The sequence below is a fragment of the Triturus cristatus genome, chromosome 11 (genome assembly GCF_964204655.1).
Source record: "Triturus cristatus chromosome 11, aTriCri1.1, whole genome shotgun sequence".
In the NCBI taxonomy this organism is placed as follows: domain Eukaryota; kingdom Metazoa; phylum Chordata; class Amphibia; order Caudata; family Salamandridae; genus Triturus; species Triturus cristatus.
This window is the reverse complement of record NC_140594.1, coordinates 143,747,385-143,759,424: the sequence shown is the minus strand read 5'-3', so window position 1 is coordinate 143,759,424 and position 12,040 is coordinate 143,747,385. Positions and strand designations below refer to the sequence as shown.

The 12,040-nt window shown below is 42.7% G+C and overlaps 1 protein-coding gene across 4 annotated transcripts in view; it reads right to left on the bottom strand.

The window, feature by feature from the left end:
- The window catches only part of CCDC92 (coiled-coil domain containing 92), a 372,010-nt gene that overhangs the window by 282,778 nt on the left and 77,192 nt on the right, over nt 1-12,040 (bottom strand). The window contains exon 1 of one of the 4 annotated variants that reach the window (XM_085633894.1): nt 10,877-10,981. The exons of 1 other annotated variant lie outside the window; for it this stretch is intronic. The gene's annotated coding sequence lies outside the window, so the exon portion shown is untranslated. Of the gene's footprint in view, nt 1-10,194; nt 10,554-10,876; nt 10,982-12,040 lie in introns of those variants that run through there. 2 more of the 4 variants (XM_085633892.1, XM_085633891.1) reach the window with 2 other exon arrangements.

The following is a 12,040-nucleotide window of genomic DNA, read 5'->3' as shown; positions in this document are numbered from 1 at the left end:
ATAAACAAGTGTTGTCAGTAATAGAACGTCCCTTGACAAAACCTGCAGGGATGAGGAATTCCTATAGCCCGATGCCCTGGACATATTGTTTGGGGTCAAGGGCAACGAGTTTTAATGTCTATTTTGTCCTTGGGACAAGTGGGCCAAACCCCCTACAGCATAAACCCTTTAGCTGCCAGTTTATGATACCACATTATGGATCAAGGAAGGGCATTGTCTACAGTTAACGTAATATGTGTGTCCATGTGTTAACACTGTTCAAACTTGTATTTATGGTTCATTAATGCAAAGCCTTTATTGTTAGGGTGAGCACTAAAAGTAAATGTCAATTCTGCCTGCACTACTAACGGTGGATCCAGTATAAACGTGTACACACGTTTTCAAAGTTTAGTAATATGAGGCTATGTATAATGCTCCCAGAATGTTTTCTGATTATATGCAAATATTTGCCGAAGCTTGAAAGCAACAGTGATGATTCTTTGCTTTCAAAATAAAATGTTCACAAAAAAATGCAAGTAGGAAAAAAATATTTTGCTAAACTACTGTAAGATTTTAGGTACCATATCTTTGCAGCATAATTTAGTAACATGTTGATGTATGCTTGTATTTCCCAAAAATATTCATAATGGAAAATCAGTGTAACCAGTTAAAATACGTTTGTGGGAAACAAAAATAAACAAGCATTGGCAAAGTCAGTAGGACTGAAACTGGTGGTCAGGCTTCTGGTTTTGTCAATGTGTGACTTGTTTAGGCATGGTTTTTGCAAAACCTTATCTGTGTGGGAGCTGCAGGACCCTCGCCATTCTAACAAGCATTGGCAAAAGCAAACAACTGTTTTTGGTCTCAAAAAGCACACATTGCCACAGTAGTTCCAGGCACTAAATAAAACTACTTTGTGTGGCAATATGCTCCTTGTAATAGAGCAGAATACTGTCACTCACAGTAAAGCCAGCTGATGGACCGAGAGAAGGAGAGAGAGAGAGAGACATAATTTTACTAAACACAAAAGGTCACGGTTAACCCCAGGCCTAATTAGAGGCCCAATTATTAAAGAAAGTCGCAAAAGTGCATCCATGGTATATATCCATGCATTAAGTGCATATATACAGTCTCCGTGAATTCACGAGAATTTACAGAAGTAGGCCAAGAAATAGTACTCCTAGAAAATATTTGTGAACTGCATTTTAGCATGAGCAAATGTGCTTGTGTAGATTTGCTCATGTGAAAATCTGAATGTTTAAAGTTCACTTTTCCTCCAACCACTTTTTTCCCCAACCCTGAAGAAGTTTTACGTCTGCCACTGCCAGGAGTAAATTTCCAACCTTTTTCAGTATGGGAAAAGATTAGAAAAGAGTTGGTGAAAACCCTTAAAACATGCAAGTTAGTAGGTTTGCACAGACTCAAAAGGGCATTCCAATCCTTGAACTATTGCTTACCACTACCTTCAGCTCCAGTACGTAGCCCTGCAGAAACGTAGCAACATAAGGGAATTGCTAGTATTCAAACCCTACTATGGCACAAGCCCTGGCAAAATTAGAGAGGCTTTATCAGAACTCTTGCATAGTGAGATTGCTGCCGTAATTTGTCGCCACATTACATGGCACAAAAGGGACAAGTGGATTTTGTTACAGGACAAGTAGATTTATGGAGCAACCTGCCCCATGGACAAGTAGATATTTTATTAAATTCCACACCCCTGAAACCTGTTTGTTCCTTGCCCAGTAAGTGCCTGTTTTTTCTTTTAACTTCAAGGGACTGGTCACCCTCCACAACCCGTGCTAAACTAATTCATGTAAGTTGAGTACTGTTGTTTCAGGGCTGGGTAGGGTGAATGCATGGGAAATCTGGAAGGGACGAATCCGGCACAACAACTGCAGCATTGATAAGCCATAGCAGGCTTGTTTACTTTAATAAACAGAACAGTATTTAAATCTTGACTTTTAGTAAAGTATATGCTCCCAACGTTCTTGTAACACTAATCTAAATGTCCCTGTTTGGACAGCAGCAGTATGACATGTCTGACATAGTTGGGGGTTGGTAATGACAGCATGCTCTCCTGCTGAGACAATCAATACATTTTTAAGCAATAAGATTGGAGTGCTCACTTAACAGTATAGGGTGGTGCACTTTGGGTGGTTTTAACTTAGCAGCACCAGGTAGCTAGGGTTCTTTCTGGTGCATTTTTGACTCCTATATAAAAAATACACTGGTGATTATAATATGATGAGCAAGGGTGTCAGTAAATATTTCAATGTGGCATTGGAGTACCAAGAAGTAGAGAAATTCATTTAATACTGTCATCACCCATGCACACTTCAAGATAGCCAATCGATATAAGTGTGCAGTAGGTGCCTGTAGGAGGCTGGTTTAGTATATGGTGCACACTTATCTAAGTGAAGCACCTTGCACTAATCCAGACAACCGTTATGGTGATTTTAGTGGCCTTAGACAACCATAGAAAGCTCTCTAAATGGTAACTGTGGAAGCAGCCTTCAGGCTTAGTCCAGAAGGAGTGTAAAACTGTTTTTTTTACCAGTATTGATCATAAAATGTAGGATAAGTGTAAAAGAACCACAAAGTCTAGTTATAAATTGATGTATTTATTATAAATACTCACTAACGCATTGCGATATCTCCTACCCGGAGATATATTCACCATACAAACAATACTTCAACAATAGAACACGTAAGTAGCACAAATACACCGTGGTCTCCAGGGGGAGACCAAACCATATACTAAGAAAGTGGAATGCAAACCACAACCTAAGTCGAGGCTGTACCCAGAAGACATAGAAGTGTTGGGACACAAGGAACCACCCACGGGTAAGTACCCAGGAACCCCACGGAGTCTATGTGCAGAGTGGGAACACGACCGCATGATCAACACAAGTCAATAGGTAAGTTGCGGTTGCAGTTTTTAAGAAGAAGAAGGACCCTTCCCAGAGGGCCCTGACGAAACCCCGTGGAAGATGGAAGGTTGGAGAGCTACCCCACTAGTGGATACCTGTGGAACCAAGATACCTACCCCAGGGAAGCCGGGCACATAAGTGCAAAGTGACTTTGGAAACCGCCGCAGACCACAATGGAGGACTTCAGTGAAGATGTCACTGGCGAAGAAGGTGAAAGAGTCCGGTGGAACCCAAAGGGGGATTTAGGAAGAGAGGTATCGGCCAGCAGAGGAGAAAGAGTCTATGCCACTCAGGAGTGACCAGGAGGCACGGGAGACGAATGCCCACCGATGTCGGAAGATGCAGAAAAGTTAACGGTGACTTTGGCACTGCAGCTGTGTGAACCAGGCGACGCTGTGGAAAACCAGGAGCCGTTCACGAGCTGTTCCACATCGGATGTCAAGAGCCAGGGGGTCAGTGTCTGGCGGGAGCACTAACAAGCCTTGGCAGCTGTAACAAACGTGGCAGATGAAAAGGGTGCAGTGTTGGGAACAGCAAGGTCCAATGGACTCACCACAAGCAGGTAAGTCAGAGTAGGCACCGAGCAAACAGGGGAGCCCACTGGATCCAAAGAAGACCCTTGAGAGGACCCACAGGCCGAAGGCACAGGAGTCGAAAGAGGACCTTGAGCAGCTTACCAATGGTGCAGGCCCCCGGTGCGGAGCATGCAGTGAGGGCGAAGATCTTGGTAGCAGGAGATGCTGGCGCTTCGTGGAGCCCGAAGATCTCTTGTGAAGAGAGTCAACAAGCCTTGGCAACGGCAAGTCAACGCAATGCACAGGGGTACTGCTCCAGCGGTTCCGATGATGGATACTGGCTTCAAACTTGCTGTGAAGACAGTGCAGGCCTTGAGGGAGTTGCACTACCACCATCTGTGTTGCTGAACCTTTTGAAGTCAGTGGGAGCCTAGGAACAGCAGACCGGTCAGCTTTGTTGCGGTGCCTGCAGATGCAGAGGAGTGACTCCTTCACTCCAAGGGAGATTCCTTCGGGTGTCTTGGATGTCCACAGGCCTGGTGAAGAACCTGTATGGAGCACAGGCACAGATGGCGCAGAAGACTGGCAGGATGACGAGACCGGGAGCAGCAGGAGTCTTCCCAGTTGCAGTCTCAGTTCCTAAAGCGAAGTCCAAAGTTCCCAGGCAAGGTTTTAAGTTTCAAAGGAGATAACATGTTCCTACTTCAAGGGCAGCAGAATACTATTTAGCAGGCGAAGACTGGCCTGTTAGATATTCATCTTAGAAAGAAGTTAATGAAACTAATGAGTTTGCCAAAGCTCTAACATCTTAAACAACTGTGGTGTCCAAATAAACTTCCTGTTGAAGATTCACAATCTGGTTTCCCTCTCTGATAAACTTTCCGGGACAAGATTTACAATCTGATAAATCTTGTTAAAGCTACAAGCAGGGACAGAATATTGTTTTGCAAATTGTAATTTTGTGTATATTTATCATTTTTGTATTGTATGCTTGAGGTGGAGTTGTGGAAAAGCTTTAGCACAGCTCAAAGTGACTAGTTAACTATGAAGGCTACAGGCCTGATAGATTTTTTGGGAAACCCTATGTCAGATGCCATAGGTCTGACATGTTTATGATGAAATGTTATATGAAAGGGGGACCATTAAACCAGTCTATTGATAAAGGGGTTTAGAAAAGCCAATAGGCCTTTGAGGTTGAATTATCATTGCACTGTGTTTAAAACTGTCCACATATGTAGTTGCATGGAATCACACAGCTTAGTGTATTAGGCAAGGCATTTTGATGCTGGTTATCCCCTTAGAAAAACACTTGGAAGTGTGTCTAAAGGTGAATTGTTATTACACTGGATAAAAGGCTGTAAATGGGTACTTCGCTACATGGACTCTCACAGATTAATTTAGTAAGGGAAGGTTTGGAGTACATTACCCACAATGATAAACCCTTGGGGTAGACGATTTGCACATCGATAATGGTGATGAGACAATGATAAAGTAAATAGGTCTCGTTGGTTAATTAGGAAAATGTATGTCAGATATCAGAGGCCCAATCTGCTTATTATGAAAAATTTCAAAACGGCAGTAGGCATAACATATTTGTTGTGGAACTCGTATGTTAACGCCATTAGGCAGTTAAGGGTGGACTGATATTAGTAAACTAATACCGGTAGACATGCTTTTAGCTACATGGAAACTCAAAAGATTAATATAGTAAGCATAGATTAGGGGCTGCGAAGATCAGAACTTTGGTGGTCCTTGCTAGACCCTTTAAGTAGGGCCTGGCAAGTGTAGTAGTCTACCATGCCTTGTAATACAAAAACAAACAAAAAACTCTACATTCATATATATATATATATATATATATATATATATATATATATATATATATATATATATATATATATATATATAGTCTTTTGATCAGTCCTCTTCTGTCTGTTTTGAGTGTCAATCGCATTCTGCCACTCTCGGCGACAGAATACGGCATGGAACAATGGATTAGCCTATTTTTTTATCACTGGCTCTATTGCCCTGTGAATAACGGCATTTTGCTTGTTCACCTGAGCACAAAAGCCTAAAAATGAGTGTACCTCAGTGCCTGGACTGGTAGCCAGTCCTTTCGTTTTCCATTTTCTTTTTTTTTTATAAGTCCCCTTCCATTCTTTTTTTGTTTCCTGCCTTATTTACCACATTCGGCAGCTCCCACTCAGTCCTACCAGACCACTCACTTGAGTCTCATTTCATCTGCAGTGTGTCTCATCCTGTGGTGACTCCATTCCTAAACTTGCTTACCATCTTAGAATTAGGTTTAGAAGCATTATCTTGGCCACCTTCAATCTGTATGACAGTGAAACACTATACACTTTATCATTCGAAGATGGTTGCACTGTGTGAATTTTACTGACAGTCCATCTTGGAATGGTATTGTCTATAGCGTATCATTGTTTTAAGTGCTCCAAGAAGGCCAACACGTGGCTTGCTTCTAAACGTGGTAACTGTGGTAAACTTTAAATCAAGAATACACAATGCAGCATACCATTTCACAATAGCCACCCACTGCTATGTTTACATTACATTTATTTACTTTTGGATGCAAGCATACGCCCACCAAGTTATAGTGGTGGCATGTTTTTGTTTTCTATTTTTATTCTTTTAATTCATCTTCCACATGTTTGTTGAATTTGTGTCTGTTTCACTGTGGATGTGTATGTGGGTAAGTGCAAATATGAGTCAGTGAGAGGATGAATGAATAAATATGTGTATTATAAAGTACATAGCTACTCCTAACAAGGAGCATCCCAACACTAGGCGGTCAAAGGCAGACTGATGCAGCTAAAAGAATATGGAGCCTAAAAATGCCAAGTCTGGAGATTTTTTCAAAACTGAAACTCTGACGGAGATTGCCTCAGCTGCTGTGGAAGGGAATGAAGACTTGAGGCACCTCCTAGGAGAGCAAGGAGTGAGAAGAGAGTAGAGATACTTCGGTCCAACCTTCCTATAGATCCTATAACAGTAGCAAAGGGCCTTAAAAGAGAGGAGCTTTTCCACCGGGAGCCAGTGCAGTTTCTGGAGTGCCATACCCATAGATGCACGCTTGGAGAGTTTAAGCAGCAGGCGAGCTGCTGAGTTTTGAGCTCGATGGAATCTCTTGTTCCTCGTCTGAGAGGCTCCCAGGTATAAGATATTACAGTAGTCCACCCGAGAGACTACTAAAGCCTGGATCACAGTTTTCCGGGCTGAGAATGGAAGAAGATTAATAAAGCATTTGAGATTTAATAATGCAAAATAAATGCCCACTAAGGCTGTGATTTGACTTTCAAAAGTGAGTTTATCTTCAAACCAGACCCAGACCCAGACGTTTATAACCTTGGGGTTAGGCTGAGGAAAGGGGTCCAGGGACTTTGGCCACCAGAATGTGGACCAAATCAAAGGCTGCTTGCCAAGGATAAGGACCTCTGTCTTACCTGCATTTAACTTAAGGCAGTTAAGGACCATCAAATGGGATACCTCAGACAAAGAGACGCTCAGAGCCACGGCAGCAACAGCGGAGTTATGGGACAAGGTGACGATCAGCTGAGTGTCATCAGCGTAAGATAATATTTCAAAGCCATGTCGCACAAAGATGTCTAACAGGGGTCGAATGTACAGATTTAAAAGGGTAGGGCTTAGCGGAGAGCCTTGTGGAACTCCCTGAGACAGAGGAACCACCTTGGAGCAGAAAGGTTTCTGGAGGACCTGGAATGTACGATTTCCCCAAAAAGATGCCAGCCACCGAAGGACTTAATGGCCGACCCGTCACTCCATAACCGCTCCAAGAGGCGGCCATGGGACACAGCGTCTAAAATATGTATGAGTACAAGGATGAGTAACAAAGTGCATGTATATTAACTGTTTCACTTACTAAACTCGCCAGTGCCTGAAGAGGCGCTTTCATTTATAAGCCAAAATTATTGACATTACCAATGGTTTTTCAACTGTGAAAACATATACATCTAGGTCAAAATAGTTACAAATGTGTTAATAAAGCATAGTGGAAAGCATGCTTGTTATTTTTAACATTAAAAGTAGCATTTATCTTTATGCATTGGAAAAGCAAAGGAGAAGTTAAGAGAAAAAAGGTAATGTTTTATCATACCACGTGTTATACTTCATTTGCTTCCAAAGCGAACCATAATATTACATGTGCTAATAATAGCCCGTGGAAAGCCACCATCTAAAGAGACATTTTAAATGTCTGTGTCGAGCTTCCAGATTACACCAAATAGTTTGTACTATCTGTCTGACATGACATAATGCAAATAATTAACACAGTAATCTACTGCAAATGATATAGCCACGGGGTTTGACTTGTTTGTGCTAGTAAGCATCCCTTTGTAGAACAACCCACAGATACGGTAAATAGTGCACGCATGTACGTACTATTAGCTTTGGAGTGTCTTCAAAATATAACACTAATAAACAAGCAGCGGTGAAAATAATATATCTGGTCTTCGCTGCTAGTGTGACTGATTTTTTTCTTTTTTGCGAAAGCCAATGTCGCAAAATAAAATGGAAAACAAAAATATAAGGCACTGAACGTGGCGGCTAAATGCTTGTAATAACATTTTTTAAATTAAAAACTTTCAATGGGGTGGCAACTTTACTAGCAATGTTTTTAAAATATCAACCCTTTCAGTTGTACCATGTATTTTTATTATTTTCAAGAAAACAAGAAAAATTAATCATGTGCAACTGTAAAAAGAGTTTTGTGGCAAGGTGGTATCAATGCTTAGATGGCCTTTACTGTGCTTTTTATATTCTTTAGTCAACTACTGACATTTGAACTCAATGATGCGTCCTCCCAAGGGGGCTGGTTAAGAATGAGACTAATGCATCTGCTCAGGTTGACCAGGCACTTCCCAAAAGCGTTAGACAGGGCGGGGGGAGGGGATGGATGAGGTCACAGCATTAACCAGTATGACAAATGTTCCTGTTCCGTATTTATCAAGGCACCTACTATATAAAAGGAAAATAGAAGGTATTAGAGGGAACAAATAAACAGGCATTTCATCATAAACTAGATAAATAATACAAATAGAAGACTATTATATGAGGTTGGAGAATAGACAAAATAGGAGACAGATAGCAAACCTGCCAATAAAGTATATTTACATTTCACTTCGTCCTCACTCTTACACTAGGATTAATGTGCATGCTTTTCAGATCTTTTCTATTCTCATAATGATTTTGGTGGTTATTACCAACATTTCTATTGTTCTTCACAACTGAAAGGCGAGACAGCAATTAGCGCCCCTTTTAATTTCAGCTACCGTGTTTTTGACTTCAATACTGCTGTTAAAGTCCAATGTCTGGTGCGGTTTGTTGTTTACTGCCAAAAACAATATATGGTAATCTGAAATGCACTGACCACAGCAGGCATGTAGCTCTGCTTTTTTCTACCCTTCACTGAAAATATTACAAAAGTATATTTCTGCCTCCAAAAGAGTAACAGTAGAGCTCTTAAGGAATAGGTATTATATAGTGCACTTGTGGCCACAAAAGCAAGTACAGACCTCAAAAAGAAAAAAAAAAACACAAAATAGATCACATTTCCATAAAAGGGAGTTAGGGTCCCTAAAACACATAGGCATAGAGAGCCATTACAGAGAAGGTATGCAATTTCCAAAAGCAGCTACAGTGCACTCATAAAATGGGTATAAACAATGCGTAGAGCTACTGTGCCCACAAAACCAGATATAATGCCATTAGAATGCTGTAGTGCTCTGAAAAAGAAGGCACATAGCTATCAAAATCCAGCATTGGCGCATTAAAAGAGTAGCTGTAGCTTCACAAAAGAAACAATAAGGGACAATGGTGCCTTAAAAAGTAACAATAGGAAACAAATAAAAGGTAGAGGGGCATAAAAAATAGACATAGTGCCCACGGCTTCTTTCCAAAATTAAAAAAATCACTTAAGCTACATATACACAGGTCAATAAACGCTGGGGTAATACATGAAATGAGGAAATCAAAGAGCAGAATTCGAATTCTGATTGGTGTCCTCGGCTTTTCAGCCTTCAGAGGTTGATTAAAAAAACGGCGTACTGCGTCTGATGGGTAAAATCACTTTTCTGATTCAATACAGCGCCTGCCAAGCAAACTGCATTCAAAAGATATTTGGTAGCACTCACTGTCATTAACGAAATTGTTAACTCGTATATATGGTATAATGGAAATATATAAGTACACTTAATTCGTGTAACCATGCCCTACTTGAGCATTTACGTTCATGAATAACTAGCCATGCACAGATAAACATATGAATGACCAATAGGTTGCTGGGCCCGCACTTTTAAACATACTGGATATAATAAAGTGTACCGTATGGGGACCCGGTGCTCAATCACGTGCTCACTCAGCTCTTGATAATGTTGTTCACAGAGGAGCGGGCGTGCACGCCTGCCACACTCTCCAGCACACCCCATGCACAGCCTATGCAGCAGGGCCCCTCCCTGCAGAGGGAAGGCCACCCGTCCAGCAGGGTGGCACCGGGGCCACTGTGCACCTGCAATGCGGATGGCATGCTGCTCTCCTGCGCGCGCCCAGCCCAGCCCTGGGAGCATCTGCTACCACAATAAAGATATCCATGGGCACCCGCACTGCACAGCAGCATTTCTCGGCCCCCAGCAGCCGCGGGGTGTGGACGCCCTGGCACAGCCCACGGCTGGTCCCCCGTAGTAGTAAACACTAGAGCAGCATCTACCCCCAACCCCTTTCTAGCCCTAAATACTTGCCCTCCTCGCCTTAATCCTTCATCGGGATCCGTCCGCTCTGATAACCTCCATCTTCCTGAGCTCGTCGCTCAGCTGCTCTCCGCCCCGCCCGGCTAGGATGCAGCTCTGAGCACCAGGAACGCCCTTTACCTTGTTAACAGATGATGTGCCTCGCGCGCCCGGGAGCTCGAGCAGTCCACCTGCCCAGGTGGCGACCCTAGGCAGTGGGCGCGGGATGGGACCCGATGCGGGCGGGCGGCCGGCTCTCCGTGCGATGCATGGCAGCGGAGCGCTGATAGGCCTGCAGAAGGCAGCGCTGACAAGCTGCCGCCCAGGCTGGCCGTGACATCCGATCTGTAACCTTCAAGAGCCGATATGGATTCTGTGAACACCGCAGACCTAGAGTCGGCATGTGTCTGCCTTTAGAGATGCGCGCCTCCCCAGCCGCTCCTCAGGACACCCACCGAAGGGGGGCAACGCAGACGGCGCTGTACAGATACATCCATACATTTCTAAAATTCCAATGAAAACCTATGTCATAACACCAAAAAAACAAAAGAAGACACGAACTTAACTGACTTTGAAAAATGACTGCCGGTACCTGATACACCCAACTCTTGAGCCTCAAAAATGATGACGGTGTGCATTTTCTTTTAAATTATCCCACACTTGTTGCGCTTAGAGATCTGGGAGTCTACTTAACCTGTGTGGAGAGAGGTACTTCTCTCGACAGCCCAAGGTCGAGCCACCCATTGCCAGGCCACGGACGGGGGTTGCACCGCCAGTCAGATGGTGAGTCTGCTGCCTCCACTCATGGCCGTGTATTCAATAGGAGGAGCGGAAGTAACATCAAACACCCTTTGACCTTAATGATATTGCAGAAGTGACATCAATTGGCCTTTAAACCTAAATATTCTCAAAAAGTGCTGTCAATTGACCTTAACTCTGAAGACACCACCTTAATTGACATCGCTAACGTACCATAACTGCATGAATACTATAACGCAACTCAGAAAAAATCTGTTTTATAAACCTCCTACATTAAGTTACTGAAATGATCTTTGCTAGCTGTGGGAAGTAAAACTCGCCCTGAATTGTAGCGAGCCAGACAGATTTGGGGGTTCCAACAGTGATAACGCTTTGAATGAAATGGAATCAAGTAGTGTATTTAAAAGCACAATTTTCCCATACATGTGCCACAAAGCCATAGGCTCTGAAAGGATACTCATTTATATTCAAGTTTTTTCATAGTGTGCTTAAGCCAATGAAACTTAATTCTTCCAGGGAGTGAGTGGACCCCATTGTTTTCAGATTGTGCTATGGGTGGCCCTATATATAAAAGAAATACCTCAAATTGTGCTAGGGTCAGCATTTTATCATGCATGTCCCTTATATGCCATGTTTGCACCCTTGTGCCCAAAACGATCTACAATATGCCAGTTTCAGAATTTTGCAATTAATTCCATCCATATAGATTATGTCAAAATTACCTCTAGTATGTCAGGGCCAGAGTTTTCTTATGGTTGCTCCCATCCCATTTGTCATGCTTTTCTCTCTTATGTTAAGAAGTATCTCCAATGAGCTAGCAACACAGGTGCCCCCATGGAAAAAAAAAGTCCTCAAGTATCCCAGTGCCAGCATTTTTCGATGGGTACATCGTATGCCAAGAATTGCTTTTCGTATGCCAGCACCAGTATTTTATGTAGGGTGACCATTATGTCAAGAACTACCTCTAGCATGAAAAGTGCCAGCATTCTGTCACAGGTGCCTGTCATGCTAACAATTTCCTCCAGTATGCAAGCAGCAGCGGCATTTTTTTTGCATGCCTGTAGTATAAGCCAATAATTACCAACAGTATGCCTGGGCC